Source organism: Pezoporus flaviventris, unplaced genomic scaffold (assembly GCF_033815535.1).
Source record: "Pezoporus flaviventris isolate CSIRO_AGI_PZ_B2104156 unplaced genomic scaffold, CSIRO_AGI_Pfla_v1 ptg000127l, whole genome shotgun sequence".
Taxonomy (NCBI): Eukaryota; Metazoa; Chordata; class Aves; order Psittaciformes; family Psittacidae; genus Pezoporus; species Pezoporus flaviventris.
In genome coordinates this window covers 2,007,161-2,034,617 of record NW_026892675.1, presented here as the reverse complement: position 1 = coordinate 2,034,617, position 27,457 = coordinate 2,007,161, and the positions used below count along the sequence as shown (strand labels likewise).

At 51.9% G+C, this 27,457-nt stretch overlaps 1 long non-coding RNA gene across 1 annotated transcript in view; it reads left to right on the top strand.

Annotated features, from left to right (window-relative positions):
* Positions 1 to 27,457, top strand: part of LOC133282519 (uncharacterized) — a 368,140-nt gene that overhangs the window by 26,517 nt on the left and 314,166 nt on the right. Inside the window, exon 2 of the long non-coding RNA XR_009747652.1 lies at positions 26,534 to 26,601. This is a non-coding gene — a long non-coding RNA (uncharacterized LOC133282519). The remainder of the gene's footprint in view (positions 1 to 26,533; positions 26,602 to 27,457) is intronic.

The window sequence follows — 27,457 nt, the reverse complement described above, 5'->3', positions numbered from 1 at the left end:
TGTAATCTTCCTGCACTCGGAAACCTCCCCAGTTCCCTGGAAGACAATCTGGAAGACTTGACAAAAACTTCACGGTGAGACAAGGCTCATCAGGGTTTAATGAGCCCCACGGTGTATTTGGGCTGAGTCCTTGAACCTCAGGTGCTGAGAGGAGACTGAGGAAACCTCTCAAGAAGTCCAAGTCAGAAACAAAGCCCCAAGAGTGTGCAGCATTAATGGGGCCCCACTGAGGGCTGCTGCTGACAAAGCCTCCCCAGGGACTCGTTAAAGCAAGTAACTGGAGGCTGTGATTACAGGAGACAAAGGCAAAGTGCAGGTGTCTGATGGTGAGAAAACCCTTGGTTTGTTTGATGATGCAGAAAGGCCAAGCCCTGACCACAGCCCTTGGAGAAGCAGAGCCTGAAATCCTGAGAATGAAAGTTCTCCTCATAGGCCTTGATGAAAGAGGCAACTGCCATAGCCCAGGGCACAGAGGCCTTTTGTTCTTTTGGGCCTTTCAGCCATGCCAGAACCCTGTCATCTCTGCTGCAGGCTGTCCTACACTGGCCCATGCCTGCACCTCTTTCCCTTCAGGCTGTTGACCCCCATCTTGCTTTCCCACCTAGCTCTCACCTGGCATTTCTGTACCTTCAGTCCCATCTCTGCACCTATGGCTGTCTGTTCCTTGAAACACAAAGCCATGGGCTGAGCCAGACTGGGTCTGGGTGACCTCTTGCACCACAAGTCCACCTTTTGAGAGACATTTCTCTTTCCTAACTTTGAGTCTGAACCTTCCAGGCTGCACTTTGCAGAGGTTTCCTTCTCTTCCTGCTAGCAAGAAAACCTCCATCATCTCTGAAGCCACATTTCACCTAGTTGTAGGCTGCTACTATAGTGTCAATTCAGCAGGTGGAGTGAATATCCCTTAGCAAGCTGATCTAAAGGGGACTTACAGAAGAATGGGTGATGCCATCAGTATAGAGAACTAAGCACCATGGGGGAGCAGTGGGAAAAGGCAATGGTCTGGATTGAGAACTTCTTGGCAAGAGCCAAAAGGAAAGGTGGTGTCCTTGGGTGCAAGGTACCCCATGCTCTGGGGACAGGGCGCCTCATCTGGGACAGCTTCCTGCCTGTAGCGCCCTCTCTGCTGCACACACCCCGCTCTCTGCCTGCACTCACAAGTGTCTCACAGAAGCTTTGCACTTCCCCTGCAGCAGCGACACCTCACTGCAGGAGGTTCCTGCATTCCCCAGGCTCAGGGATGGATCCTGCATTCCAGGCAAGTTTGGGTAGTGCAGGAGAGGGAGACAGGAAGGTGGGCTCATGGGGCATGATGAGCAGCGTTCAGGCACCCCCAGCAGTGGGCATTCCCCATGTGCCACACTGAGGCATGTTCCCATGAGGGAAAGTTCTCAGATAGCCTCTGGTTTGTCCAGGGCCTGCAGCCACACTCCAGGAACACCTACTCCTCCTCCACCTACAGACACCAACTGCTCCCCATTGCTGGGCTCCGTCCTGCTTGTAAGGACTTGTTAAAGCCCTGAACCATCGCCTTGCTTCTTGCTGACTTCCCTCCACCCTCTCTCACCTCCCTACACACTGCTCATTGCCACCAGTAACTAACTGAAGAGTTAAGAAGCTCTCAAGGCTTTCCTCAGGGGCTGACCATGTTTCTCCATTCACCGTTGATGGATGCATTGAGTGCCAGGGGTGAGGTTCCTGCAGAGGCAGAGATGCCCCTGGGCAGAGCCGTGCTGCCGGGAGGGGTGTGCAGGGCAGAGCTGAGCACACAGCCCATGGCATGGGCTCTGGGAGCACTGAGAGGGAGCAGAGACATGGGCAGGAAGTGGGGGGAAAGTGCAGCCCAGCCCTGGGGAGGGTGCGTTCAGGCAGCTCTCTTGGGGTCTGGCACTGGAGGTGGCTGCTGGCCGTGCTCTGCTGCCCACAGCCCTTTGCTTCTCCCCATGAGAGCTCTGTGATCTGCCCTTTGAAACCGTGCTCCCCTGCTTTCAGCACAGTCAGCTGATCGGAGCTTGCCCAGCTAGAGCTACAGCCGGCACGCTTCAGCGACTGAGAGGGTCAACGGAGATGTGGAATATCAGAGGGGATAGCGCAGAGACATCGCGATTCCCGACATCTCCCGATCCCCGAAGCCCCAGCAGCCCTTGCAAGAGAGAGGCTGACGTGGCAGGGGGCATTCCCACGGTGACGGTGACCACCCCCCTGCCGCTTGCTATGAAAGAGCCTTTGAGAGGGCAGCGACGTCGCTGCCCACCGGGCGCAGGGAGGAACGAGCAGGTCGTGTTGCTGCCCCTGTTGCTGGTGTCCCAGACTGCGGACCAATATGGTTGCCTCCAGAAAGAGAGCTTGCAGTAAGGTGACTGCAGCAACTCAGACAGAGACCCCGTCCCAAACCGTGGCTGTTCAGGTCTCTGGGTGCAGGGAGTGCCAGAGCCTGCTGCTGCCAGGGGAGGACAGCATTCCACCTGCGTGAGGTGTGAGCAGGTAGAAGATCTGCTTAGCCTGGTGGCAAGGCTTAAGGAGGAGGTTGAGACGCTGAGGACCATCAGGGAGTGTGAAAGGGAGATCGACTGGTGGAGTAACTCCCTGGCATGCCAGTCGGAACGGTTCCAGGGAGATACCCCCCGAAAGGGGAAGGACCCCCTGCCTTCTCACACAGAGGGGGATGGCCTTAGACAGCCCCTGCCCTGTAGCTGTTGCGCAGAGGTAGGGGACCAAAAAGAAGACGAGGGTTGGAAGCGAGTTCCAGTTCGACGTCGTGGGAAACCCTCCCCCCTTCCTGCCCTGCTTCCCCAGGTGTCCCTCCGTAATAGGTTTGAGGCCCTGGATCTTGAAGGAGAGGTAGGTGAGAATGTGGGGCAAGGCCAGCCCACAAGGCCACATAGGAAAAGGCGGTCGACTTTGCACCTCAAGACTGCCTCTGTTAAGAAAGAAAGAAGGGTAATTGTAGTAGGGGATTCCCTTCTGAGAGGAACAGAGGGCCCGATATGCAGAGTTGACCCTCATCATAGGGAAGTGTGTAGTCTGCCTGGAGCCCGGATCAGGGATATCACCAGGGCGCTCCCCAACCTGGTGCACCCGACAGACTACTACCCACTGCTGGTCTACCAGACAGGTGGGGGGGAAGCTGCTTCCTGCAGTCTGAGGGGGATGAAGAAAGACTACAGGGCCTTGGGGCGGATGGTGAAAGAGTCTGGGGCTCAAGTGATCTTCTCCTCTCTCCTTCCATCTTCCACTGATGATGTGGGAAGGAATGGGAAGATTCAGTTCATGAACAATTGGCTTCGAGACTGGTGCTACAGGCAGGGCTTTGGATTCTTTGATAACAGCTGGTTTTATAGGGCACCAGTCTGGACAATGACAAGTGAGAAAGGTTTGTCTCACAGAGGCAAAAGGATGCTGGGGCACGAATTAGCAGGGCTCATTTGGAGAGCTTTAAACTAGATTCGAAGGGGGATGGGGTTGTAGCTGGGCTTGCCCCAGTGGGGCAGCGCTCCAGAACTGATGAAGACTGGGAGGCCTCCTATAATCCTCGGGTGAAATCGGTGTGCTCAGCTCGCTCCCTGGAATGTCTGTACACCAATGCGCGCAGCATGGGAAATAAGCAGGAGGAGTTGGAAACCTGTGTTAAGTCAGGAGACTATGATCTGGTGGCAATTACAGAGACGTGGTGGCACAGCTCACATGACTGGAATATAGTCATGGAAGGCTATGTCCTTTTCAGGAAAGACAGGCCAGCCAGGAGGGGTGGTGGGGTTGCTCTTTATGTGCGAGAGCAGCTACAATGCACCGAGTTCTGTCCAGGGACAGATGACGAGCGAGTTGAGAGTCTGTGGGTGAGAATTAAAGGGCGGGCTGGCAGGGGGGATACTGTTGTAGGTGTCTGTTACAGACCACCGGATCAGGGTGAGGAAGTTGACGAGGCCTTCTACAGGCAGCTGAGAGCGGCCTCACAGTCACAGGCCGTGGTCTTCGTGGGGGATTTTAACTTCCCTGATGTTTGCTGGAAGGACCACTCACCAACCCAGCCACAGTCCAGGAGGTTCCTCCAGTGTATGGATGATAACTTCCTCCTGCAAATGGTGGATGAGCCGACCAGGAGAGGAGTGCTTCTGGATCTCATCCTCACTAAGGAGGAGGGTCTGGTCGAAGCAGTAAGAGTTGAGGGCTGCTGTCCTGGGTTCAGCAGTAGCAGTCATGTTTCTCCTTCGTGGTAGCTGATGCAGTGCTGTGTTTTGACTTCCAGCCTGGGAACAATGTTGGTGAAACCGATGTTTTCGGTTGTTGCTAAGTGATGTTTACCCTGACCAAGGACTTTGTGAGGCTCATGCTCTGCCAGGGAGGAGGGGAAGGCGGGAGGAAGCAGATGGGGCACCTGACCCAGGCTAGCCAGGGAGGTATTCCATACCACAGCACCAAAACAGACCCAAAACAGGCCAAAAAAAGACCCAAACCACCTCAAAACCAGCCCAAAACCACGCTGTCCTGCTTCTGCTATGGGATACAGGGTCAGAGGCTCAAAACAGCCCCAAAACAGGAAAAAACCAACCCAACACACCCCCAAAACAGCCCACACCACCTCAAAACCACCTTCTTCTGCTTCTCCTATGGGATACAGGGTCAGAGCCCCAAAACAGACCCCCAAAAAAACCCAAAACAGGAGAAAACCACCCCAAAACCACCTTGTCCTGCTTCTCCTGTGGGATACACGGTCAGAGCCCTGAAACAGACCTAAAACAGGCCAAGTACGACCCAAATCACACCAAAACCAGCTCCAAAACCCCCAAACCAACCCAAAACCACCTTGTCCTGTTTCTCCTATGGAACACAGGGTCAGAGCCCCAAAACAGGACAAAACGAGGCCAAACCACCCCAAAACCACCTTGTCCTGCTTCTCCTAAGGGACACAGGGTCAGAGCCTCAAAACAGACCCAAAACAGAAAAAAAACACCCCAAAACACCCCAAAAACCAGGACAAAACCACCTTGTTTTTCTTCTGCTATGGGATACAGGGTGAGAGCCCCCAAAAAGACCCAAAACAGTACAAAAAAAGGCAAAAAACACCCCCAAAACCACCCCAAAACTACCTTGTCCTGCTTCTGCTGTGGGATACACGGTCAGAGCCCTAAAACAGACCCAAAACTGGATTAAAAAAAAGCCTAAAACACTCCCAAAACAGCCCCAAACCCACCCCAAAGTCCCCTTGTCCTGCTTCTTTTATGGGATACACGGTCACAGCCCAAAACCAGACCAGAAACAGGACAAAACAACCCCAAAATACTGCAAAACCAACCCAAAATAACCTTGTCCTCCTTCTCTTGTTTGATAAAGAGTCAGAGCCCAAAACATACAGAAAACACGAAAAAAACACCAAAAAAACACACAAAACGAGACCCAAACCACCCCCAAAACACCCTTGTCCTGCTTCTCTTATAGGATACAGGGTGACAGTGCGAAAACAAGCCAAAACCAGGCCAACACCAACCCAAAACACAAAAAACTGCCCCCCCAAAAAAACAAAACCACCCCAAAACCACCTTGTCCTGCTTCTTCTATGGGATACAGGGTCAGAGCCCCAAATCAGACTGAAAACAGGACAAAAACACACTAAAACCACTGAAAATCACCCCGAAAACACCCCAAACCACCTTGTCCCGCTTCTCCTATAGGATACAGGGTCAGAACCCCAAAACAGCCCCAACCCAGCCCAAAACAGGACAAAACGATTTAAAACCAACCCTAAAACGCCCCCAAATCACCCCAAAACCACAACAAAATAACCTTGTCCTTCTTCTCCTGTGCGATACACGGTCAGGGCCACAAAACAGACTCAAAACAAGCCAAAAACAACCCAAAACAACCCAAAACCAGTCCCAAAACAGGACAAAACCACCCCAAAACCACCTTGTCCTGCTTCTTCTGTGGGATACATAGTCAGAGCCCTGAAACAGACACAAAACAGGACAAAAACACTCCAAAAACCCCAAAACCCCCAAACCAACCCAAAACCACCTTGTTCTGCTTCTCCTATAGGACTCAGGGCCAGAGCCTCAAAACAGACCCAAAACAGGCCAAAAACACCCCAAAACACCCCAAAAAGCAGGACAAAACCTCCTTGTCCTCCTTCTGCTATGAGATACAGTGTCAGAGCCCCAAAACAGACCTAAAACAGAACAAAAAAGCCCCAAAACCACCTTGTCCTGCTTCTCCTATGGAACACAGGGTCAGAGCCTCAAAAAAGACACAAAACATGACAAAAATAGGACAAAAGCACCCCAAAACCACCTTGTCCTGCTTCTTCTGTGGGATACATAGTCAGAGCCTCAAAACAGACCCAAAACAGGCCAAATACACTGCAAAAAGCAGGACAAAACCTTCTTGTCCCCCTTCTGCTATGAGATACAGTGTCAGGGCGCCAAAACACACCTAAAACAGAACAAAAAAGCCCCAAAACCATCTTCTCCTGCTTCTCCTATGAGATACAGGGTCAGAGCCTCAAAAAAGACAAAAACATGACAAAAATAGGACAAAAGCACCCCAAAACCACCTTGTCCTGCTTCTCCTGTGGGATACATGGTCAGAGCCCTGACACAGACCCAAAACAGGCCAAGTACAACCCAAATCACCCCAAAACCAGCTCCAAAACCCCCAAACCAACCCAAAACCACCTTGTTCTGCTTCTCCTATAGGACACAGGGTCAGAGCCCTGAAACAGACCCAAAACAGGCCAAGTACAACCCAAATCACCCCAAAACCAGCTCCAAAACACCCAAACCCAACCAAAACCACCTTGTCCTGCTTCTCCTATGGCATACAGGGTCAGAGCCTCAAAAAAGACAAAAAACATGACAAAAATAGGACAAAACCACCCCAAAAACCACCTTGTCCTGCTTCTCCTGTGGGATACAGTGTCAGAACCGCAAAAAAGACACAAAACATGACAAAAATAGGATAAAACCACCCCAAAACTACCTTGTCCTGCTTCTCCTATGGCATACTGAGTCAGAGCCTCAAAACTGACCCAAAAAACCCCCAAAACCACCCCAAGGCCACCTTGTCAGCTTCTCCTATGAGATACATGGTCAGAGGCCTGAAACAGACCCAAACCAGGCCAAGTACAACCCAAATCACCCCAAAACCAGCTCCAAAACCCCCAAACCAACCCAAAACCACCTTGTCCTGCTTCTCCTATGGGACACAGGGTCAGAGCCTCAAAAAGGACACAAAACATGACAAAAATAGGACAAAAGCACCCCAAGGCCACCTTGTCCTGCTTCTCCTGTGGGATACAGGGTCAGAGCCCTGAAACAGACCCAAAACAGGCCAAGTACAACACAAATCACCCCAAAACCAGCTCCAAAACCCCCAAACCAACCCAAAACCACCTTGTTCTGCTTCTTCTATAGGACACAGGGTCAGAGCCTCAAAACAGACCCAAAACAGGCGAAAAACACTACAAAACACCCCAAAAAGCAGGACAAAACCTCCTTGTCCTCCTTCTGCTATGAGATACAGTGTCAGGGCCCCAAAACAGACCTAAAACAGAACAAAAAAGCCCCAAAACCAGCTTCTCCTGCTTCTCCTATGAGATACAGGGTCAGAGCCTCAAAAAAGACACAAAACATGACAAAAATAGGACAAAACCACCCCAAGGCCACCTTGTCCTGCTTCTCCTATGGCATACTGAGTCAGAGTCCCAAAACTGACCCAAAAAAACCCCAAAGCAGGACAAAACCACCCCAAGGCCACCTTGTCCTGCTTCTCCTGTGAGATACATGGTCAGAGGTCTGAAACAGACCCAAAATAGGCCAAGTACAACCCAAATCACCCCAAAACCAGCTCCAAAACCCCAAAACCACCCCAAAACCAGTTTGTCCTGCTTCTCCTATGGCATACAGGGTCAGAGACTCAAAAAAGACACAAAACATGACAAAAATAGGACAAACCACCCCAAAACTACCTTGTCCTGCTTCTCCTATGGCATACTGAGACAGAGTCCCAAAACTGACCCAAAAAAACCCCCAAAGCAGGACAAAACCACCCCAAGGCCACCTTGTCCTGCTTCTCCTGTGGGATACAGGGTCAGAGCCCCAAAACAGACCTAAAACAGAACAGAAAAGCACCAAAACCATCTTCTCCTGCTTCTCCTAATGCATACAGGGTCAGAGCCTCAAAAAAGACAATAAACATGACAAAAATAGGACAAAACCACCCCAAGGCCACCTTGTCCTGCTTCGCCTGTGGGATACAGGGTCAGAGCCCTGAAACAGACCCAAAACAGGCCAAGTACAACACAAATCACCCCAAAACCAGCTCCAAAACCCCCAAACCAACCCAAAACCACCTTGTTCTGCTTCTCCTATAGGACTCAGGGCCAGAGCCTCAAAACAGACCCAAAACAGGCCAAAAACACCCCAAAACACCCCAAAAAGCAGGACAAAACCTCCTTGTCCTCTTTCTGCTATGAGATATAGTGTCAGGGCCCCAAAACACACCTAAAACAGAACAAAAAAAGCCCCAAAACCATCTTCTCCTGCTTCTCCTATGAGATACAGGGTCAGAGCCTCAAAAAAGACAAAAAACATGACAAAAATAGGACAAAACCACCCCAAAACTACCTTGAACTGCTTCTCCTATGGCATACTGAGTCAGAGTCCCAAAACTGACCCAAAAAAACCCCGAAGCAGGACAAAACCACCCCAAGGCCACCTTGTCTGGCTTCTCCTATGGCATACAGGGTCAGAGCCCCAAAACAGACCCCCCAAAAAAACAAAACAGGACAAAACCCCCCCAAAGCCACCTTGTCCAGCTTCTCCTGTGAGATACATGGTCAGAGGCCTGAAACAGACCCAAAACAGGCCAAGTACAACCCAAATCACCCCAAAACCAGCTCCAAAACCCCCAAACCAACCCAAAACCACCTTGTCCTGCTTCTCCTATGGAACACAGGGTCAGAGCCCTGAAACAGGCCAAAACCAGGCCAAACCACCCCAAAACCACCTTGTCCTGCTTCTCCTGTGGGATACATGGTCAGAGGCCTGAAACAGACCCAAAACAGGCCAAGTACAACCCAAATCACCCCAAAACCAGCTCCAAAACCCCCAAACCAACCCAAAACCACCTTGTCCTGCTTCTCCTATGGAACACAGGGTCAGAGCCCTGAAACAGGCCAAAACCAGGCCAAACCACCCCAAAACCACCTTGTCCTGCTTCTCCTATGGGACACAGGGTCAGAGCCTCAAAACAGATTCAACACAGGCCAAAACCACCCCAAAAGACCCCCATATCCAGGACAAAACCACCTTGTCCTCCTTCTGCTATGGGATACAGTGTCAGAGCCCCAAAAAAGACACAAAAGATGACAAAAATAGGACAAAACCACCCCAAAAACAATTTGTCGTGCTTCTACTCTAGGGTACACATTCACCGCCCCCAAACAGCCCCAAAACAGGACAAAAAAAGGACAAAACCAGGCGAAATCCAAGCCAAAACACCCAGAACAACCCCCAAAACACCCCAAAAAACCACCTTGTCCTCCTTCTCCTATGGGATACGGGGTCAGAACCCAAAAAAGACACAAAACATGACAAAAATAGGACAAAACCCCCAAAACAGCCCCAAAACACCTCAAAACCTCCTTCTCCTGCTTTTCCTATGGGATACAGTGTCAGGGCCCAAAAAAAGACCCAAAGGAGGTCAAAAACAACCCCAAACACCCCAAAACCAGTTTGTCCTGCTTCTCCTATGAGATACAGTGTCAGAGGCCCTAAACACCCCCAAAACAGGACAAAACTACCCCAAAACCACCTTGTCCTGCTTCTCCTGTGGGATACAGGGTTAGAGCCCCAAAACACCCCCAAAACAGCAGAAAACCAGGCAAAAAACAGGCCAAAACACCTAAAGCAAACCCCAAAACCGGCCAAAACCACCCCAAAATCACCTCCTGCTTCTCCTCCAAAACCCCCCAAAAGGCCGAAAACACCTCAAAACCACCTGCTTCTGCTATGGGATGCAGGGTCAGAGCCTCAAGCCAGCCCCAAAACAGGACAAAAATTCTCCAAAATCCTCTAAAAGGCCCAAAACACCTCAAAAACACGGAGCCGGTGCTGAGCCCCCGACCCCCCCCCCCCACCCCCGGAGAGGCCGTGGTGGGGCGCCCCCCCCATCAGGTACAGGGACCCCCCCTATATGGAGACCCCCCCCATGTCCCCCTTGTATGTGGGGCTGGGACCCCCACATGTGGGGCTGGGATCCGCCCCCCAATATGGGAACACCCCAGTGCCCCTCCCCATTGCCCTTTGCACCCCCCCCCCCAGCCTTGGACCTACCCCAGAAGGTGTCGCAGCTCGAGGCCAGGCTAAAGCAGCTTCACAGCGACCTCCAGAAGGTTCCATTTTGGGGGGGTTGGGGTGATTTGGGGCTGTTTTGGGTTCTCACTGGGTGCCATCCATAGGAGCAGCAGGACAAGGTGCTTTGGACTGGTTTGGGAGTGTTTTGGGAGTGGTTTTGGGTGTTTTGGGGTGGTTTTCGCCTGTTTTAAGGCTGTTTTGGGATTCTGACCCTGTATCCTATAGGAGAAGCAGGAAAAGGTGGTTTTGGGGTGTTTTGGAGGTGGTTTTGTGTGTTTCAGGGTGTTTTTCTCCTGTTTTGGGTCTGGTTTTGGGCTCCTACCCTGTATCCCACAGAAGAAGCAGGACAAGGTGGTTTTGGGCTGGTTTTTGGGGTGTTTTGGGGCTGTTTTTGTCCTATTTTGGGGCTCTGACCCTGTATCCCACAGGAGAAGCAGGACAAGGTGTTTTCGGGGTGGTTTTGTCTTAGTTTTCATTTTGGTTTTGGCCTGTTTTTGTCCTGTTTTGGGGCTCTGACCCTGTATCCCACAGCAGAAGCAGGATAAGGTGGTTTTGGGGTGGTTTTAGAGTGATTTGGGGGGGCAGTGGGGGTGGTTTTGGGCAGTTTTGGCCTGCTTTTGACTTGTTTTAGAGCTGTTTTGGGGTTCTGACCCTGTGTCCCACAGGAGAAGTGTGACAAGGTGGTTTTGGGGTGGTTTTGGGGTGGTTTTGTCCTGTTTTGGGGCTTTGACCCTGTATCCCATGGGAGAAACAGGACAAGGTGGTTTTGGGGTGGTTTTGGGGTGTTCTGGTGGTGTTTTGGGGTGTTTTTGTCCTGTTTTGGGGCTCTGACCCTATATCCCACAGGAGAAGCAGGACAAGGTGGTTTTGGGGGTGGTTTTGGGCTGGTTTTGGGGTGCTTTTGGCCTGTTTTTGTCCTGTTTGGGGGTTGCTTTGTGTCTGTGCCCCTTTATCCTATAGGAGAAGCAGGACAAGGTGGTTTTGGGATTATTTTTGGGGTGTTTTGGGGCTGGTTTTGTCCTGTTTCAGGGCTCTGAGCCTGTATCCTCTAGGAGAAGCAGGACAGGGTGGCTTTGGGGTTGTTCTGGGGTGGTTTTGAGGTGTTTTTGTCCTGGTTTTTGTGTGTTTTGGGGCTCTGACCTGTGTCCCATAGGAGAAGCAGGACAAGGTGGTTTTGGGGTGGTTTTGGGGTGGTTTTGTCCTGTTTTGGGGCTCTGACCTCTATCCCAAATGAGAAGCAGGACAAGGTGGTTTTGGGGTACTTTTGGCCTGTTTTGGGGCTCTTTTGGGACTTTGACCCTGTATCCCACAGGAGAAGCAGGACAAGGTGGTTTTGGTGTGTTTTGGGGCTGTTTAGGGCGTTTTGAAGAGGTTTTGTCCTGTTTGGGGGCTGTCTGGGGGCTCTGACCCTGTATCCCATAGGAGAAGCAGGACAAGGTGTTTTTGGGCTGGTTTTTGGGTGTTTTAGGTTGGTTTTGTCCTGTTCTGGGGCTCTGACCCTGTATCCTGTGGGGATTGGAATGTGTCAAAGCTGTCAGAGACCATGGGAAGGAGAAAGTACAGCTAGCAATTGCTTGGGAGCATGTAAATATCGTGTAATCTGTTCAGTAACGGATCCAGCTTGCACTCTACCTCTGGGTCCTCCATCCTCACAGGCTCTCACCCTGTATGCTATAGGAGAAGCAGGACAAGATGGTTTTGCGGTGTTTTGGGGGTTTTGGGAGGGTGTTTTAGGGCTCTGACCCTGTATAGCACAGGAGAAGTAGGACAGGGTGGGTTTGGGGTGGTTTAGGGTTATTTCTGGGGTCTTTTGAGGCTGTGACCTTGTATCCCATAGGAGAAGCAGGACAAGGTGATCTTGGTTTTTTTGGGCTGGTTTTGGGGCTGGTTTGGGGTGTTCTGTGGCTCTGCACCTCTGTCCCATAGGAGATGCAGGACAAGGTGTTTTGGGGGTGTTTTAGGGTTTTTTTTGGTGTGGTTTTGGACTCTGACCCTGTGTTCCACAGGAGAAGAAGAATAAGGTGGTTTGGGGTTGTTTGGGGTATTTTTGGGGCGTTTATAAGGCGATCTGTGGCTCTGACCCTGTATCCCAAAGGAGAAACATGAGAAAGTTGTGAGGATGGAGGCACGGACCCAGAGGTAGAGTGCAAGCTGGATCCTTTATTGAACAGCTTACACGATATTTATATGCTCCCAAGCAATCAGCCAAGCACCTCTGTGTTTGCCTTGCAGTTACATCAGGTGAAAGGTCTATCTGATTTTCTTATTGACATCCTCTTTCCAGTTTGGGTTGGTTTAGGGTGGTTTTGGGATGGTTTTGGGTTGTTCTGGCAGTGTTTTTAGGCTGTTTGGGGCTGTTTTGTGGCTCTAACCCTGTATCCCTAGGAGAAGAATGACAAGGTGGATTTGGGGTGTTTTGGGGTGTTTTTGGTGTGGTTTTCCTTTGTTTTGGGGTGGTTTTGGGCTCTGAACCTGTATCCCATAGGAGAAGCAGGACAAGGTGATCTAGAGTTGTTTTGGCTGTTTTGGGGCTGTTATAGGACTCTGAACTAGTATCCCATAGGAGAAGAAAGACAAGATGGTTTTGTGGGTTTAGAGAGGGTTTTTTGGTGGTTTTAGGCTCTGACCCTGTATTCCACAGGAGAAGCAGGACAAGGTTGTTTTGGGGTGGTTTTGGAGTGTTTTTGGGGTGGTTTTAGGGTGTTTATGGTGTGGTTTCTGGCTCTGACCTCGTATCCCATAGGCGAAACATAGAAAGTGGTTTTGGGGTGGTTTTGGTTGGTTGGGGGGGGGGGGGGGGGGCGCTTGGGTGTCTTGGGCATGTTTTTGGGCTGTTTTGGGGCCGTTTTGGGGCTCTGCCACTGTCCTGACGTAGGAGAGGCAGGACAAGTTTTGGTGGTGGTCTAGGGTTGTTTTGGGGTGCTTTGAGGCTGTTTTGGGGTGTTTTAAGACTGTTTTTTTTATTTTTGGTTCTCTTTTGAGGCTCTGACCCTGTATCCCATAGGAGAAGCAGGACAATGTGTTTTTGGGTGGTTTTGGGGTTTTTTTTTTGATACTTTTTGAGTCTTTTATGGTGTTCTGGGGCTGTTTTGGTGCTGTTTTTGGACTCTGACCTGTATCCCATAGGAGAATCAGAACAAGGTGTTTTCGGGGTGTTTGGGGTGGTTTGGGGGTGTTTGGGGGTCTCCCACCCTGTATGGTGTAGGAGAAGCAGGACAAGATTGTTTTGGGGTGTTCTGTTTTTTTTTGGGGGGGTATTTTGGGGCTCTGACCCTGTATACCACAGGAGAAGCAGGACAGGGTGTTTTTGGGGCTGTGACCCTGTATCCCATAGGAGAAGCCGGACAAGGTGATCTTAGGGTTTTGGGGCTTTTTCGGGCAGTTTTGGGGCTGTTCTGTGGCTTTGAACCTGTATCCTATAGGAGAAGCAGGACATGGTGGTTTTGGGGTGGTTTTGGAGTGTTTTGGGGTGTTTATGGGGTGTTTTGGGGCTCTGACCCTGTATCCCGTAGGAGAAGCATGACAAGTTTTGGGGTGGGATTTTTTGGTGGGTTTGTGTATTTTTGGGGTGTTTTAGGGTGTTTTTGTTCTGTTTTGGTGCTGGTTTTGTGCTCTGACCACGTATCCTATAGAAGAAGCAGGACAAAGTGACTTTGGGGTGGTTTAGGGTGTTTTTTGGGGAGCTTATGTTGCGTTTTGTGGCTCTGACCCTGTATCCCATGGGAGAAGCATGAGAGTAGTTTTGGAGTGGTTTTGGGTGTTTTGGGGTGTTTTTAGGTTAGTTTTGGGGGTATTTTGGGCTGTTTTGTGGCCATTTTAGGCTCTTTTGTTGTACTGACCCTGTATACCATAGGAGAATCAGAACAAGGTGCTTTTGGGGTGGTTTAGGGTGCTTTTAGGGTGTTTTAGGGGCTCCCACCCTGTATGCCATAGGAGCGGCACAGGTTGGGTTTGGAGTGGCTTTGTGTAGTTTTGGTGTGGTTTTGTTTTGTTTCGGTTTGATTTTGGGCTCTGGCCCTGTATGCCATAGGAGAAACAGGACAAGGTGATCTGGGGTTGTTTTGGGCTGTTTTGGGGCTGTTTTATGGCTCTGAACCTGCATCCCTTAGGAGAAGCAGCACAAGGTGATTTTGGGCTGTGTTGGGCTTTTTGGGGGCTGTTTGGGGCCTGTTTTGTGGTGTGAACCTCTACCCCATAGGAGAAGCAGGGCAAGGTTGTTTTGGGGTGGTTTAGGGTTTTTTTTTGGGGGGGGGTGTTGGCTCTGACTCTGTATTCCATAATAAAAGCAGGACAAGGTGGTTTTGGGATGGTTTTGGGGTGTTTTGGGGCTCTGACCCTGTATCCCATGGGAGTAGCAGGACAAGTGGTTTTGGGGTGGTATAGGGTGTTTTGGGGGGTTTTGAGGCTGTTTTGTTGTGGGTTTGGGCTGGTTTTTGGCTGGTTTGGGTCTCTTTTAGGACTCTGACCCTGTATCCCATAGGAAAAGGAAGAGAAGGTGGTTTGTTGAGGGTGTTTTTTGGTGGTTTTGTGTATTTTTGTGTGTTTTAGAGTGTTTTGGGCTTTTTTGGTGCTGGTTAGGGCTCTGATCATGTATCCTATAGAAGAAGAAGGACAAGGTGTTTTTGGGGTGGTTTAAGATACTTTTGGGGAGTTTATGTGGTGTTTTGTGGCTCTGACCCTGTATCGCATAGGAGAAGCATGAGAAAGTGGTTTTGGAGTGGTTTGGGGTGTTTTTTAGGTGTTTTGGGTGTGTTTTGTGCTGGTTTGGGGCTGGTTTTTGGCTCTTTTGCGGCACCTACCCTGTATGCCATAGGAGAATTTGAACAAGGCGGTTTTGGGGTGCTTTGGGGGCTCTCACCCTGTATGCCATAGTAGAAGCAGGACAAGATGGCTTTGGGGTATTTTGGGGTTGTTTTGGGGTGTTTTGGGTCTCTGACTCTGTATCCCATAGGAGAAGCAGGACAAGGTGGTTTTGGTCTGTTCTTGGTCTGTTTTGAGGTTCTGACCCTGTATCCGATATGAGAAGCTGGATAAGATGGTTTTGGCGTGCTTTGCTGTATTTGGGGGTTGTTTTGGGATATTTTTGCGCTCTGACCCTGTGTCATATAGGAGAAGCAGAAGAAGGTGGCTTTTGGGTGGTTTTCGTGGTGGTTTTCGTGGTTTTTGGGTGTGGTTTTGGGGTGTTTTAGGGTGTTTTTGGACTCTGACCCTTTGTCTTATAGGAGAAGAGGGACCAGATGGTTTTCGGGTGCTTTTGGGGTGTTTTGGGGTGGTTTTAGGGTGATTTTGGGATGGTTTGGTGCTGACCCTGTAATTCATAGGAGAAGCAGGACAAGGTGGGTGTGGGTGTTTTAGGGTGGTTTTGGGGTGTTTGTTTTGGGGCCCTGACCCTTTATACTAAAGGAGAAGGAGGGCACGGTGGTATTGTGGTGTTTTTGTGGTGGTTTTGGGGTGTTTTGGGGCTGCTTTGGGTCTGTTTTGGGGCTCTGACCCTGTATCGCATAGGAGAAGCAGGACAAGGTGGTTTTCAGTGGTTTTGGGTGTTTTGGGGTGTTTTGGGCTTTTTTGGGTCTCTGACCCTGTATCCCATAGGAGAAGCAGGACGAGGTGGTTTTGGGGTGTTTTGCGGGGGTTTTGGGGTGTTTATGTGATGTTTTGGGGCTCTGACCCTGTATCCCATAGGAGAAGCAGGACAAGGGTGGTTTTGGATGCTTTTGTCTGGTTTTGGTGTGGTTTTGGGGTGTTATGGTGTGTTTTGGGGCTCTGACCCTGTATTGCATAGGAGAAGAAAGATAAGGTGATTTTAGGGTGTTTTGGGCTGTTTTGTGTACTCCATAGGACAAGTAGGACAAGATGCTTTGGGGAAGTTTTGTTTTTTTTTTGCGGGTGTTTATGTAGTGTTTTGTGTCTCTGACCCTGTATCCCATAGGAGAAGCAGGACAAGGTGATTTTGGGGTGTTTTGAAGTGGTTTTGGTATGTTTGGGGGGTGTTTTAGTGTGTTTTTGGTGTGTTTGTGGTGTGTTTTGGGCCTCTGACCCTGTATCCTGTAGGAGAAGCATGAGAAGGTGGTTTTTCTTTTGGGGCGTTTTTGAGATGGCTGTGTGGTGTTTTGATGGTGGTTTCGGGCTGTTTTGGGGCCATTTGGGGGCTGTTTTGGGGGTCTGACCCTGTATCCCATAGGAGGAGCTGTGATCCCCCCCAGGACAATGGCATTCATAGGGACAACAGTCATTCCACAGGGAATGCTGCCATTCCATAGGGAATGCTGAGATTCCATAGGGGGACGCTGCAGTTCTATAAGGGACACTAAGGATTTTGCGTCTTCTCCAGCACGGTGGACAAGCAGGAGCTTTGACTACCATTGGGATGCTAGGATTCCACAGGGAACGCTGGCATTCCATAGGGAACCCTGGAATTCCATAGGGAGAAACCGCAGTTCCATAAGGGACACTGAGGATCTTGTGTCTTCTCTGGTACTGTGGACAAAGAGGGGCTGTGACCCCCACATAGGACACAGGGCCCCCCCCCTTGGACACTGGGATTCCATAGGGAGCACTGGGATTCCATAGGGAGGCACTGGCATTCCATAAGGGACACTTGACATCTCCAGTGCCTGGAGTGGATGGAGCCACAGGAGATGCTTCATGGGACTCGTATAGGGGATGCTGTGTCCTCCTATGGAACACCATATGGGGCTGAAGGGGTCTATATGGGACCAAGGGTATCCATATGGGGTTAGGAGCATCCTTATGGAGTTAGGAACGTCCATATAGGACAAGGGGCTTCCATATGGGACCACCCGCATCCATCTAGGGCTGAGGGCCTCTATATGGGGCTGAGGGACTCTATATGGTCCTATGAGCAGCATCCATATACAACATGGGAGCAGCAGCATCCGTATCAGACCAAGGGCCTCCATACAGGACCACAAGCATCCATATGGGATTGAGGGCCTCTATATGGGGCTAGGAGCATCCATATGGGGGTAGGAGTATCCATATACGACATGGGACCTCCATATGGGACCACAAGCATCCATCTAGGGCTTAGGGCTGAGGAACTCCATATGTAGCTATGGGCCTCTATATGAGACTGAGGAGCTCCATATAGGAGCAAGGTTCCTCCGTATGGGACTATGAATTTCATATGTGACATGGGGCCTCCAGATGGGACCACGAGCATCTGCGTTGGGTTGAGGGCTTCCACATGGGGCCATGGGCTTCCATATATGACATGGGGCCTCTGTATGGGATCAAATGCAACTACATGGGACCATATATGCATCCATATGGCACTGAGGACCTTCCCTATAGAGCAGAGGGCTATAAGGGGGTAGAGTATCTCTATGGGGCTGAGGACCAGCTCTTATGGGGCCACAAACCTCTACAGGGGACTGAGAATATCCATCTCTATGGGGCTGGGGGCTTCCCTATGGGATTCAGGCCTTCTCTATAGGCTGAACCTTCGCTAGGGGGTTCAAGCTTTCTCTATGGGGCTGAGGTCTTCCCATAGGGCTGTGGCTTCCCTATAGGTCTCCCGCCCACCCCAATACATCTCCTTTGTCTCCCCCATATCCCTGGGGAGGGGGTGGGCGGAATGGGACGATATCATTCAAGACAGTAAGGGGTTGCAGGACCCCTCCCAGCCCCTCATTTTGAGGCCAAATCCTTAATAATCATAATAATATGCCAATTAATAATTAGGCTCTTCCAGCACTTTCTCCCCCTAAATTATTTCCTAGTGGAAATCAATGGGTTTACCCCCCCCTTCCCCCCCCCCCTTTATAAATCACTATATTTGTATAAATGGTGCCTTTCCAACCCCAAGTCTTACCTTATTCCACCCATTTTCTCCACGGGGAGGGGGGGGGGGGGGGGTAGGGGCCTCACTGTGACCCCCCATTGCCCTCCCCAAAATAATCCCCCCCCCCATTGTGCTTATTATTTTATATGTCCCCATGATCTTATTTAATTATCCCGCCCCCCATTGTGATGCTGATAGGAATAAAACTGCTGTCCCCCCCTTCCCCACAGTGGTTTGTTCCATAACAGAGGGGTAGAAAAGCGGGGTCGCAACCATTTTGAGGGGCTGGGGGGGTCCAAGCCATTTTGGGTGTTGGGGTCTGCCCCATTTTGGGGTGCTGGGATCCCATTTTGGGGGTGTGTCCCCCATTTTGGGTAGGGTTGGTGCCCTCCCTCCTTTTGTGCTCGATGAGACCACCCACAGGAGGGGCGTGGCCAAGCCGGATGGGGCCGGCTCTGATTGTCTGGGCCCGCTTGGGGGCGTGGCTTTGTCCAGTGGGCGGTACCAAGAGGCGGAGCAAGGAGGACTGCACCGGGGTACCCGGGTGCGCTCAATGGAAGCTGGGGGGGGGGGAGATTGCAGTGCTGATGAGTGACTTTTAGCGCTATAATGGACCAAATTCCCTTGGGAACACCGTTTCCTTCCACAGCGGCACCCCTTTTGCTGATCCATGGAAGCAGGGAAGCCCAGAAGGAATCACTGCAACTTCATTGCGGGATAACGGGGAGTCAGGTTTGGAGTGCGTGCTGCCTGGATGCTCTCGGAGATGGAGGGGAGGGAATGGGACAGCGGAGGCGATGCCCTTTGGTTTCCGGAGCTCCTTGGTCCAGGTTTGTCTCCGCCATCCTTTCCCCTAATCGATAACTGCGCATCCGCAGAAGGAGAGCACCCGCACGCAGTATCCCATGCTCTGCCGCTTCGGTCTGCTCCTGAGGATGAGCAGGGTCTGTGCTGTCAGGGAACGGAGGCTGGGATCATCCTCATCCAGAAGTGCTTCCAGGGCTGTGATCCAAAAAGACCGGGATGAGCCCCTCCGTAGCCCCCAGCATCCCCCCAGCCCCTGCTCCCTCCTCACCTCTGCAGATCTGCTCCAGCTTCCTTGGGCTTTTCCCTCTTAGGGGCCGTGCAGCCAACCCTGGGCACAGGGATTCATTGGGATCCGTCAGCATCCATCGGGATCCATCAGGGATGCGGCAGTGGGGACCGGGATGGGGAGCGCAGGGACTCACCAATGAACCTGACGGCTGCCTCTTGCAAGGGGACCTGAGCATCCTGCAGGTACCGCAGGCTCTGGTCCAGGTATCCCTGAGCCCTCTTCCTGCTCCGCTCCAGCTGCAGAAGGAATGGGATGCTACAGAACGCCCCCATTGGCTGGAGCAGTCCCAACGCTCCCTTTCCCATCCGCATGTGGAATGAGCAGAGCGGTGCAAGGGGTTCCAATGGGAACAGGAATGGATGAAGGGCCCATACCAAGCACTCTGCAACCCTCCACGTCTGCCTTGTCTCCAATAGGCGCCGAAGCTCTTCCCATTTCAGGAGCGTCGCCGCATCAAGGAGAGCTTCCCAGGAAGCCTGCACAGGATGGGATGGGAGATGGCACCTTGGGGTTGATCCCACCCTCGGGAATGTGGGATACCCGGGGCGGGGGGGTGTCTGTACCTCGGCCACACGGTGGCTTTGGTCGCTCATGTGGATGAAGAGCGGGAGCAGCAGATCCCAGGTTTCGCTCTGCATCCTCCTCCTGTCGCCACCAAACACCAACTCCAGCAGGAACTGGAACAGGCGGATGGAGAGCTCCCGGAGCCGGCTGCATCCCTGGAGGGAAGGAGGAAAAGGGGGGACTTGGGCAGATCCTGATGGGATGTGAAGCCTTGGAGCCACCCCCATGCGAGCTCCAAATCACCGCAGGGGTCCCACGCAGCCCTTACTCCATCAAAGAGGGGCCAGAGGTCCTGCACCAGCCCCACGGCAATGGGGCTGGCCTCCTCACTCGGGAGTTGACCCATCACATTCCATATGATCATCAGGGCCTTTATCCTGAGCTCGTCCTCAGCATCCCGGAGCCGGCACACGATGTGGGGCAGGAGCTTCTGCAGTTTCAATGCCTGCAGGAAGAGGTGGGGGCTCCTTGTGGGGACGCCTTGACCCAGGGCTATGGTCACCAAGGTCATGGCCAAGAGGGGTCCCTATGGCCATGCCCTGCCCCATGGCCAAGAGGGCTCTCTGTGGCCGTGCCCTGCCCCATGCCCATGTCCTGCCCCATGGCCATGCCCCCTCACCAAGAAAGGTTTCTTCGACAGCTCCAAGAGTCTTTCCAGCAGCACAAACGCAGTCACCAGGTTCTGGGGGTCCTCAGCTCCCTCAGCACCACCAGTAGCGGAGGCCATGGTCTAAGGCAAACACAGGCATTGAGACCCCACCGAGCCTGCAGGTCTCCTGGGACTCCTCAGGGCCCTTTGGGACTCACAACCAAGTTGGGGATGGAGGTGTCCCGGATGTCCTGGGGCATCCCCAGCAGCTCCCGTAGAACCTCCAAAGTCCTGGATATGGTCACGATCCACATGTGCACATCAGCGCTGGAAGGCAGAGTGCTGAGTCAGCGTGGTCCCTGCATCCCATGGGATGCCATATGGGGGTTAGTGGTGGTGCTCCCCATGAGGTGGGATGCAGGGACCCGCTCCTCAGGGATGTCATAGCATCATGGAAAGGGCCTTAAGATCATCCAATTAAAACTCCAGTGCCATGGGGTGGGATGCAGGGACCCGCTCTTCAGCATCATAGAAAGGGCCTTAAGATCATCCATTGCCGTGGGTCCTTGGGTCTGGTGGCCATAGGGACCAAGCCCTCAAGGATGGTACCTGTATCTCAAGGGCACGTTGAGGACCATGCTGATGGTCAATGCCCTCGGGTGCTTGATGGCCATCAGGGTGAGGAGCATGTCCATCCTGTCCCACGTTGCTTTCCTGTTGCTAATCCGCAGGCAATCACGGATGCTCCTCACAACGATGGGCATCTGGAAACGGGAGCACGGGTGAGGATGGTGCTGGGACCGGTTTCCCCACCCCTCTCTGCTCCTTCTTGGTACCCAAGACCCCTCCTAGGTTTAGGATGGAGGAGGAAGGACCGAAGGGGATGGGCACACAGCCATGGGGCACCCACCTCCGCCAGCCAGAAGTCGAGGTCGCTCATGACCAGCTCCAGGATGTCCTCTGCCACCCTCCTGTCGAAGATGCTCGAGTCCTTCATGGCCTCGATGACCACGCAGACCACGTCCGTCCTCTCCCATGGATAAAGGGAGCCTGCAAACCTCTATGGGAGGAAGGTTGGGAGCATGGGAGCGGCGTTGCCCGTGCTTGGGGAAGCATCCCACCAAAGGGTCAAGCAATGGGGGAAGCTCCATTACCATGGTGAGGTCTCGGGGGCTGGTTTCTTCATCCCATCTGAGCTCTTCCACTTCATGCTCTGGCTTTGGCCTTTCTGAAGAGCAAGGGGGACACAGGAGAGTCAATGGGATATAGGGGAGTCAATGGGACACAGGAGAGTGAATGGGGTACAGGAGAGCCAGTGGGATACGGGAGAGTCAATGGGACACAGGAGAGTGAATGGAGTAGAAGAGAGCCAGTGGGAGATGGGAGCGTCAACGGGACACAGGAGATTCAGTGGGGTACGGCAGGGTCAATGGGACATAGGAGAGTCAATGGGACATAGGAGAGTCAATGGGATGCAGGAGAGTCAGTGGGACACAGGAGAGTCAATGGGACACAGAAGAGCGAATGGGGTACCAGAGAATGAATGGGGTACAGGAGAACCAATGGGACACAGCAGAGTCAATGGGACACAGGAGAGTGTATGCAGTACAGGAGAACCAATGGGATATGGCAGAGTCAATGGGATACGCAAGAGTCAATGGGACACAGGAGAGCCAATGGGATACAGGAGAGTGAATGAGACAGGAGAGTCAATGGGATACAGGGGAGTCAATGGGACACAGGGGAGTCAGTGGGACACAGGGGAGTCAATGGGATACAGGAGAGTGAATGAGACAGGAGAGTGAATGAGACACAGGAGAGTCAATGGGATTCAGGGGAGTCAATGGGACACAGGGGAGTCAATGGGACACAGGGGAGTCAGTGGGACACAGGGGAGTCAATGGGACACAGGGGAGCCAATGGGAGGAGTTGGGGGAGCCCATCATGACCTCTGATACCTTCCTGCTCCAGGAGGTACTGATGGAGGCTGCAAAGAGCATCCAGGGCTGGGGAGCTTGTCCTGTCCTCAGCAAAGCAGAAGAGGAGGAGGTGGCCCAGGAGATGGCCCAGGAGTGGGACTGGGAGCTGCGCTGAGGGGAAGGAGCTGAAGTGTCTCCTCCAGGTCACGTGCAGCTTCTGGGGAGGGAGAAAGAGCAGGAACAAAAGGTGAAGAACCCAAAGAATGAGGAAGAAAGAAAGGAGAAAGAGGAGGAGAAGGAGGAGGAGAAGGAGGAGAAGAAGAACTGAAGGAGGAGAAAGAAGAGAAGGGGAAGGAGGAGAAGGAGAAAGAGAAGGAGAACGATGAGGAGAAAGAAAGAGAAGGAGGAGAAGGAGATGGAGGAGAAGGAGAAGGAGGAAAAGAAGGAGGAGAATGAGAAGGACCAGAAAAAGAACTTGAAGGACAACAAAAGAAGAAAGAAGAATGGAGAAGGAGGAGGAGAAGGCAAAACAAGGAAAAAGACCAGAAGAACCTGAAGGAGAATGAAAGAAGAAAGAAGAAGAAAGGAAAAGGAGGAGAAGGAGAAGAAGAAAGGAGCAGGAGCAAGAGGAGGAGCAGGGGGACTGGCAGGAGCAGGAGCAGGGGCAGGAGCAGGGGCAGGAGCAGGAGGAGGAGCAGGAGCAGGAGGAGGAGCAGGGGCACGAGCAGGAGGAGGAGCAGGGGCAGGAGCAGGAGCAGGAGGAGGAGCAGGGGCACGGGCAGGAACAGGAGCAGGCAGACTCAGGATGCTCTGCAGGTCCCCGTCTCCCCGTGCACGGGTCGCTCTCGGCCACCTCGGTCCTGCCGGGTCCTTACCCAGCGCTTGCGGTGGTGCAGCAGCAGCTGGGTCAGGGCCGCGATCCTGCCCAGGGCCGTCTCCCTCACGGCGGGGCTTCGGGAGCCGCTGAAGCGCAGCAGGACCTGGGCAGGGGGAGAAGCCGCAGGTGAGCCCCGGAGCTGCGGCAGGGGCTGGACTTGCCCCGCTTCCATTGCAGCTCCCGCTGAGCATCACCGCGGGGCGGGCAGGGATGGAGGCAGCGGCACGGGAAGGGATGCAGGGGGTGAGGGCTTGGTCCTCCCGCTGTGGGTGATGCCCCGGCTGCAAGGACCAAGGCACGGCCCCGCTTCCAGGGCTGGGCTGGAGCTGGCGGTGAAAATCAGTGCCTCAGCACTGCCCCTGCCCTGGGGCTGCAGGGGCGTTGGGTCCTTTCCAACCCAGCCCGCTCTGTGCTTCTCCGATTACAGTGTACGTGTAAATGCATGTGAATAGGAATAGAGCCATAGAGCTGAATAGGAATAGGAATAGAGCCATAGAGCTACATAGATATAGGGTAAGTATAAATATCATAGAATTATAATTATGAACATAGATATAGATATATAAATATTCATATAAATATAAACATAAATATGAATATAGGAATATCAAAATATAGATATGCACATAAATATAAATACAAACATTAACACATATAAATAAATATAGGGTTAGATATAAATATAGATATTAATATGAGTAGAAACGAAAATACTAATATAAATATTAAACAATACAAATGTCTACTTATAAACATATATAGTAATATTAATATCAGTATTAATATAGTAATATTAATATAGATATATCTAAATAATAATATCGCTATTCATCAATATTGCTATTATTAATTTTTCAATATTAATTGTAGATAGCTATATAGAAATAGAAATAGATATAAATAGATATAAATATATCCAAATATATAAGTAGATACAAATATATATACATATATACATTTATATACACATATATACACATATACGTATATACACGTATGTACAAATATACATATATCTACACATATATGTGCATAGAAATACATATATACATATATACACACATATATATACATATATATACATACACCTATATATACATATATATACTTATAACAGACAAATTCCTCCTCTAAAGACCTCTTTAGGCAACAGTTCAGGGCAAGGGAACCAGTCCATGGGCCCCAGCAGCCTGGTCCCAGCCCGTGGTACCAGGAGGCAGCAAAGACCCTATCCCGGGGAGGGCTCAGCCTCCTGATGTGGTGTCCCTGCCCCGAGCTCTGCGGGCAGCGACCGCCACTCCCTGCAGCCCCCGTGCTCCAGGAGGGCCTTGGGTTACCCAGGGGAGGGGGGGGACATGGCTCTGGGGGGCCCCATGGGTGAGGAGCAGCCCCCGTGCACCCCGCTCTGCACAGGCCAGACCTGCAGGATGCTCTGCAGCTCCTCGCCGCCCCTGGGGTCAGGAGAGTTGAGCACCAGCCTCCAGAGCATGTTATCCATGGACCGCAGTGCCTGCAGGGACAGAGCAGAGCCCTTCAGGTACCTACGGGGCTTCAACTGTGGGCATCCCATAGCCCCAGCGCTCCAAAGGGAGCTGCGGGCTCCTGGAGCTCCTTACTCGGTAGTAGTAGTAGGCATCCCGGACTGAAAACTCCTCATGCAGAGACAGGAAGAAGACCCTCCTGCAGCAGGTCTCTACGATGTGTCTCCCTTGGTCCGCAAGCCCTGACTGCACTGAGCTGCAAAGGGAAGATGGCTCCGGTTGGATGCTGGTGATGGGAGCAGTGGGGTTCCCAGGAGGGATGTGCAGTTGTGGTACCTCAGTTCCGCTATCGCATTCATGGTGAGATGCCGCAACTTCGTGCGCAGCTGGCTCATGGGCTGCTCTTGGAGCAGTGTCTACAGAGCACAATGGGGATAAGGGACCTGGGAGTCCACCAATGCTGCCCTCACCGGGTGCTGGAGGCCTTTGCCCCATAGCATCCCCATGGGGGTCCCTTCACCTGGATGGTCTCTGCGAGGTGGGTCTTGTGGCAGAAGACATCCAGGCCCTGTTGCAAGCCGCAGAACCTGGCGGTGCTCAGCAGGGAGCAGACGCTCTCAAGGAATCCAACCATTTCATGCTCAGACTGGAAACCAGGGAGGATGGAGGCACAAACGGGGAGTATGAGAGGGGACGGGGTACTGGAGCGCTAGGGGTAAAGACAGCACCCAACAGCACCCATCAGCATCGCAGTGGCCGTGCTCACCGTGGCTGGGGTGATGACAAAGGCCTCGATGCGCTCCACATTGTCCCGCTCCAGTGCGTACACGGGTAACCAGCTGGCATCTAACGGAGGAAGAGGAGAGGTTTGGAGTGCAGAGGAAGCTCTGCCCCCCCCCACCAGCGTCCAAGGAAAGTGGTGCTGGTCATAAAGTCATGGAATCATGGAATGGGTTGGGCTGGAAGGGACCCGCAGATCATCCATTGGGTTTTCCAACCCAACCCCTTCTATGGCTCTATGATCCGATGTCACCAAGGCTGTGTCCAACCTGGCCGTGGATGGAGCATCCACCCTGTGCCAGCACCTCACCCCCTCCATAGGGAACAACTTCCTTCTATCCAAACGGAACTTCCCCTGTTCCAGTCTGAACCCATCTCCCCTTGTCCTGCTCCCACACCAATGCTCACCAGTCCTCAATGGCACGACCAGGGTTTCCTCACAGGACTCCAGTGAAGAGATGCTCCCCTCCGGAGCCTCATCCCTCTCCCAAGCCTGCCCAGGGGATCTGGGGGCTCTCTCCATTATCCCGAGGGATGCAGGAAAGGGATCAGGATAGCGAAGGGGAAAGCTTGGACCAAACGTAACAGGGCTTGAGCTCAGAAGCAACCCAGTGGCTCCTTCCTCCTGCTCTTTCCTGTCACTGTCTGCTCCCCTGAGCAAAGCACTCAAGTAGGGTGACACAAATGAGGTCACAAAGGGCCCCGTTTTGACCTGTTGCCATGGTGACCCACCTGGGTTCTAGACTGAGGCTGTGGAAGAACTTGCTGCAGGGCCATGAACTGGGGCTGTCACCCAAAGCAGCATCCCTGCACCCCAACATGCTGGGTGTGGGCACCCTTCCTTATGGGGCTCAATAAAGATGGGGTTTGGGCTCATATAGGGGTGCCAGCAGTGTTGGGGGGGATGGAGATGCCTGTGGTTGATTGGATTTTGGGGTACCATGCAGTTTTGGGGTAGTTTAGGGGTAACATGAGGATTGGAAGGGATGGAGAAGCCTGGGGTTGGTTGGGTTTTGAGGTACCATGTACTTTTGGGGTGGCTTAGGGCTACTGGGATGGATAGAGGTGGCTGAGGCATGGTGGGTTTCTGGGTACCAGATGGGTTATGGGATGCTTTAAGGGTACCAGGGCTATTGGGAGGAGTGGGAACGTTGGGTGTGATGCAGGTGCCTGGGACTGAGGTGAACCAGGACCCTCACGTGAGGACACGGAAGCTGTGGGTCTGCGGGGGTGGCAGAGCTGTAGGGTGGGCATCAGGTCCCATGGGTCTGTGGTGCCCGTGGAGGGTGCTGCATCTGCAGAGCTCCTGCAGGTGATGGAAGGCCCTTGAAGGAAGCTGCTGAGAGCCAGGCTGAGAAGAGTGGGGATGGAGAAATGGAAATGAAAATGAAATGAAATTATAGGATGTGATGCTATAACATGATGTAACATGATATAACATGATAAAACATAATATGTTACATGATATGATGCAAGATACGCTATGAGATGAGGAGGATGAAATGAAATGAAACAAAATGACACCAGACGGACATGAAATGGAAATGAAATGAAATGAAATATAATCAAATTATATAATATGGTATGGTACGGTACGGTACAGTAAGCATAATACTCTATGATAGAGAAGATATGCTATGATATGCTACAATATGATATATGATATGATGGTGTGGTATAGTGTGGTATGACATGATCAGATATGATAGATTATGATAAAATATGATACGATATGATAAGATATGATATGACATAATGTTTTTTGAGAGGAGAGGCACAGCAACGGCCCTGCTTTTATGCCCGGCTGCGTTACGCAGGCGCCGGTGCTTTGTGATGTCATAAACCATGGGTGACGTCACAATCAGCTTTGGGAGCTCAGGTGCCCTGAGGTGGGAATGTGAGCAGGAGAACTTGAGCATCTTCCTGCATTTCCTGTGCTTTGATGGATCCATCCCTGCAAGCAGCCCCAGAGCTCGCTCTTGTGCATTTCCAGGTGGA